Source organism: Ictidomys tridecemlineatus, chromosome 3, assembly GCF_052094955.1.
Source record: "Ictidomys tridecemlineatus isolate mIctTri1 chromosome 3, mIctTri1.hap1, whole genome shotgun sequence".
NCBI classification, from domain to species: Eukaryota; Metazoa; Chordata; class Mammalia; order Rodentia; family Sciuridae; genus Ictidomys; species Ictidomys tridecemlineatus.
Genome location: NC_135479.1, coordinates 69,269,402 through 69,275,401, shown reverse-complemented (window position 1 = coordinate 69,275,401; position 6,000 = coordinate 69,269,402).

Here is a 6,000-nt window from a genome sequence, read left to right as displayed (position 1 = left end):
TCACCTCCTTTTTGTGTGGGGTATTGGAGGTTGAACTCGGGAGCACTCTAGCACTGAGCTAAATCTCCAGCCCTTTATATTTTGAGAGAGGGTCTCACTAAGTTGCCGAGGCTGGCCTCAAAATGTGACCCTCCTGCCTCTGCTTCCAGAGTAGCTGGAATTAGAGGCATGTGACATTGCTCTCAGTTTAGGCCACACCACTTAATATCACCACAGAGTACCAGGATTTCAGCACATAAGTTTGGGATAGACTGTATCCATAGCAAATACCTCCCCACCATGGGAACTGCAAAATTTTGGCCTCTCTTATAGCCAGGACTTGTAGCCTGACCCAATTGATGAGATGTGCCTGTGTCACATTAAGACAGTGAACAGGGCTGAGGAGGGTGATCTATCCTTGGCTCTGGAGTGGCAGCATTGGCACACTGCAAGGCTGAGATTCTGGCACAGAAGTGCCAGGGGTACAAACTGGAATCCAGAATCTATATGAAATAGCAGCAGTTTTGCCTTGCACAGTGGTGTCCACTCAGTGCACCTCAGTCATATGTCTTCTTGTTGCACTTTGTGTTTTTCCTGGACTTGGCAATTCTCCCAACTTTTTATTTACTTTGTATTCATTTTACTAATTATGATTTTTTCCTCATACTCTTTTATTTTGTGCAGGGGAAGGGGTCACTCAACCACATACCTACCACTTTTTGTATTTTATATAGAGACTGGACTCTCTGAGTTATTTGGCATCTCACCGAAGTTGAGGCTGGCTTTGAGCCTCCTGAGCCTCTAGGATTACAGGCTGGCACCACTTTGCCCAGGTCTTCCACATACTCTTCAACAGGATCATAATTTTTTTTAATAATGCAGCAGATATTTCTTCATCTTTGAACTCCTTCCCTGCTTTATAAGTGAAAGTCCACTTTTGTTTTTATTCTTCCAGTGTTGGGGATTGAACTCAGGGACACTGTACCACTGAGCTCCATCTTAGCACTTATTACTTCTGTAATTTTGAGACAGGATCCCCCTGTATTGCTAAGGCTATATTCAAACTTGTGATCCTCCTTCCTTAGCTTCCCCAGTAGCTGAGATTTCAGGTGTCTACCATTGTATCCAACTGTTACCACTTGATTCTTGGTTGCAAATAAAGCTGCTAACTTGGGGCTGGGAAGTAGCTCAGCCTCACATGCATGAGACCACAAAACACAAGGCCTTGTGTTTAAGAATAATAGTACATCTAGCCTAGATATATCTTTTAGGGGGGCCCTGGACTATTTATTTCTCCTGGCTTGTACTTCAGGTCAAGAAGTTGGTAAGGACAGCAGAAGTACAGCCTGCTGGGACATCTGCTCCTCTGCTTGTTGAAGTAGAGGATTCAGGTGTATTGGGCTTGTGGGGCAGAGTTCTTTCTTCCGCTGGTTAATCTCTCCCCTGTCTGCTTTTGCTTGGGGTTTTGCTGTCTTCTCCTGCTTCCATCCTGAACCCCCTTTCTTCCACTTCTCTTACTGCAGCCAAAGCCATCTTCCTTGTAGAGGAACAAACAGGCCAAGTCTGACCCTGCCTAAAATCCTCCCATGGGCTCCTGTTACAGTTATAGCAAAGCCTAGAATCCTGGCTGTGGCACCAGGGCCCTGCAGGATCACACGCTTGCTTCATCTCCCCATTCCCAGTCACTTGTCTTGGGGCCTTTGCACTTCCATCCTGCTGCCTGGAACCCTATGGTTACTCCCATGTATTGGGTCTTTGTTAGCTTGTCTCTCATCAGGGCCTCACCTATTCAGTGTAACCTCCCCTGATGACCGTCTCCTGCCCACCCTCTCTCTTTTCCACATTGTAGGCATTTTCTTCTTTGAAATCATCTTGTTTATTCATTTCCTTCCTTTTAAAATTTGTCTGTTTCTGTTAGATTACAACTTCTCTAGGAGAAGGGGTGGTGCCTGTGCAGCGCCTAGTGGGAAACTAGAAGGTGCTCACAGAAATGCCTGCTGAAGGACTGGGCCAAGGAGGGGGCCTCCTCCATCCCGCTACTCCTAGGGTCTCCAGGAGTCTGTGTGGTTGAAGGGTCTTTGTGCTTTTTCTGGTAGACAGAGCCAGATGGCAGTTTCTGGGACCTTCCTGGCGAGTGTCTAGGAGTTCTGCTGGGAACTGGGCCCCCGGGCACAGTACCTTCTGATCCTGAAGTGCCCACTCGTCCACAGAGGTTGGACCATGGGAAAAGTGTCAATTTCAGTTAGGAAGGGCATTCATATATTGAACCCAGGTCAAGGAGCTGAGCCCAGACACTGCTGGCTCAGCATGGTGCAACAGGCTGGCCTCTGCGATCATCGGTCATGTACCTCACAAGTACCTCTGCAGGATTTTCTCTTTCTCCCTGGTTGAGGAGGCTGTTGGTCTTGTATCTGCCCAGCTTGGGTTTGGGGTAGACACTTGGACTGTGTGCATTTCGGCCTTCTTGAGGTTTCTGTGACTGAGGACCCTTTTCTCAGGTTAGTTGGGTTGTGAATTCTGGTTCTGGTATCCAGAAGGGAGATGATATCTTGTCATTGGGTTCAGACTCATATGATGGTTCCTGTGCTTGAGCAGCTCATGGATACTCCATAGGTGACGTGTAGGGAACATGGCACACATCGCCTGGGGTTCCCTCAGGGAGATGTTTGTCACACAAATGGGCAGGACACATCTTAACTTCTTTCTCTCAGTGCCTGTCCACTATGCCTAGAGTGACTCATGTTTCCCCTGGAAATCCATTGCCCAGGACATGTAACAGAAGGTCCCAAAGCCTGTCTTTATATCAGCAGAGGCTGGGCGGCACTGCCTGGTCAGTTAGTCGTGTTTGAAATGGCCAGGGAAAAGCAGTAGAGTCTACTAGACTGGGAAGATTTTGGCCCAGGGCCCTGGCAGAGGTGTAGGATAAAGAAAGGGAATCCTTCAGGTATCCTGGGCTCAACCAGGCCACCAGCCAGTGGGGCTATCAGCCTAGAGGGGCAGTCAATGGTTGCAGCTTCAGCTGGAGGAAGGATCTTCAGTTGTGGGTTATGTCCCTACTTGCCCTCCCTCAGAAGGCACAGAAGCATTCCTGCTCCTGGCATGAGGCCCGTGGGCCACAGTGTGTTCCTTAAGATGTTTGTGGAGATTACTTTGCTGCCTCTGCAGGGCCCAGATCATACCCCCACATGTTCCTTAGCATTGGGCTAGAGAAAAAACAGCCCACAGGGACACTCCAGGACACTGGAAGGGATGACAGGGTTTCCTGAGATGGAGACCCACAAGAATCTCTGCTGTCCTTCAGCTGCCTTTTTGGACCTAGTGGCCAAGAGGTGAGAGGAACTGAGTCTGTGCTGTGCTACTTCCCTGATGCTCTCTGAATGTCAGGCTTGGACAGAACAGTCAGCTTGGGAAGGCAGAGGCCTGGGAGGGAGGGATTGCTAAAGTTTCATCCTGGAATGATGTCACCCTTGCTCCTGGGGTGCCCCAGCCTTCTTTGACCCTCTATCTAGGCCATATCACCCGCTCCCATGAGGCTCCATTTGTCACATGCTGGCCCCAGATTAAATCTCTGCAACCCCACAGATGGCTCCCATGGATTCTGGACAGGGTCACTGGGCCTCTGACAGGGGCACACCTTTCTTTACTGGTGTCAAGCAGCAGTTCAGATTTCATCTGTCTGAAATGGAACACCTGTTGCCTCATCACCAGGGCTCTGTATCACCCTCTGCTTCATTGGGCATCCAATGACCACCAGCCCTGCAGACTCTCAGGCCCAAACCTGTGGCTATCCATGACTCCTCTCCACCTGAACCCTTTCCTCTTGGGAGCATGTTAGATTCTGCTTGATATTGAGTGCTAGGTCAAGAAAACTCACTGATGCTCACCCACTACCTCCTTGACTTGATTCTCCTCAGTCCCTCCATAGCACTGCCAGTGGCTTTGTCTTGGATGAAAGTCACATCCCATCATTGATTTTCCAAAAAACCCTCCTAGGTCACCCATCGCACTAAGAGCAGAAACCCAGGTGCTGCCCTGTTTTCCAGGATGTGTAGGATTCGGACCCTCATGACCTTGACCCCCATCCCCACCCCGTCTCCCCTCCACTCTCTGGCTCTCACTCCAGCTCCTCTCCATGGGGGTCTTTCCTAGCCTACTACATGTGGTGCCCCTTTCCACCAGCTACTCTCCATAACAGCGTCATGTGGCACTGTCCTCCCCTATATTTGGGCCATGTGTTGGCACTCTGCTTCCCTGCCAATGTACTTGTGGACCAGTGACTCCCTGTGGAGTGTGAGCTCTGTCAGGGCCATCACCACCCTATTCCCAGCTCCTCCTGCAATGCCTAGTACTTAATCAAGCTTCATACTTACTAGTGGAATTAAGGAATTATCAAAGACTGAGTGATACATATAAAATAAAAAATCCAGTAATGCATGAATGCAAGTTATGAGATGAAACTTAAAGATAGCCATGAGTTCTTGAATTCATAAATCAGGCAATTGATCCTGGACAGGCATACAGTATGTGGCTTACTTTGAAAAATGCCAGGAGGGCTGGCGGCAAGCTCAGCGATGCGGCCAGCAAGAAAGTTTTCTGGAGACTAGGGAGGGGTTGTGGCACACTTTTAGACTCTGCAGGAGCTTGGTACCTGAAACATTCTTCTATGATTTGTCCCTACAGGCCTCTCTCCAGCCACACATTGCCACTACCTTTCCCTGTTCTCATTTTGAAACTGTTTCCAGACACTTTGGGCAAAGTTTGGAATTCTGAGCTAACCAGATGCTCTAGATGGGGTCTTCCATCAGTGACAGTGGTCAGGCGGACTGCCTGTTTGCCTCTAAATGGCAGTACAGAGGACACAGGTTGGCTCACAGAGACAGGGCACCTTCCAAGCAAAGGACTTTCTAGACACTAGAAACTTCCAAAAAGGAAATGTGACTGCACTCATGGAAAGATACAGCAAGTGGCAGAAAACCCAACTGAAACTTCTCTGGAGAGAAGAGAGAGTGAGACAGGAAATGAAAAGGACAAGCTACAGACATGGCCAGGTCCAGGGACTCAGTGACATCCTTGTGCCCATGCTTGTGTTCTCCATTTCCATTTGGAGTTCTGCTTTCCTATGTTGGTCTCTTCTCAGTTTCTGCCCCTAAGGGCAGTGGACAGTTCCTAGAAGCTTCATGTCAATAGTATATCTTTTTTGCTACTCCAGAAGGAAGTCTGGACATTGAAACCTAGTCAATGGACTTGATATTCACATGCCCTTCCTGGGATTATTGGAGCCAGGGAGGCGACATCCAGGGATGGGTTGGGCCTGAGTTCCATTTCTGTGTCCCATCTGACCCACAGTTGAGGGGAAACTCTTACTTCTGTTTGGCTGGGCCTGTGTCTCATGCCATCTTAGTGGCTAGGAGTGAAGTAAGCCCATCTGAACCATGTGGACCAAGGGTGTGAGGCACTTGTGAAAAGTCTCCAGATAGAAAACCAAAATGCTTTCAACACCCAGAAGCCCCTCAGGCCCTCAGGCTGGGGTAACTCTGCTGCCAAGATAGATGAGTGGTTCTCCCTTGTCATTCTCCATGTGGTTGAAATCATGAGCACCTGGTTTTGGTTCCAGGATCCTTTTGTTCACCCTCTGTCTATGAGATTCATTTATATTGTGGCATTGTGTGTGCCTTTGCAGAATATTCATCCTCCCTGTGATATAACATTATACTTGGAAAGAATAACCGCAGTTTATTTCCCCACACTACTGCTGATGTGAGTTTGTCAGCCTGTCCCAAGCAGTGATGTCACAGTCACTCTCATGTGTCTCTGGGCCCATCTGTTGAGGAGTGGATGTGTTGGTGCAGGGCACAGGTGTGTTCACCTTTTATAGATTCTGCCAGTTTTCCAAGGTTATATCAGTTTGCATTCTTGGACAGTTCTGAAGTCCCTGAATTTGCTGACATCTGTGAGAGAGAGAGTGATGGGTCTGGGTTTTGTCCAGAGCAGAGGGTTGAGGCTTTTTGGCTGATGAACTCT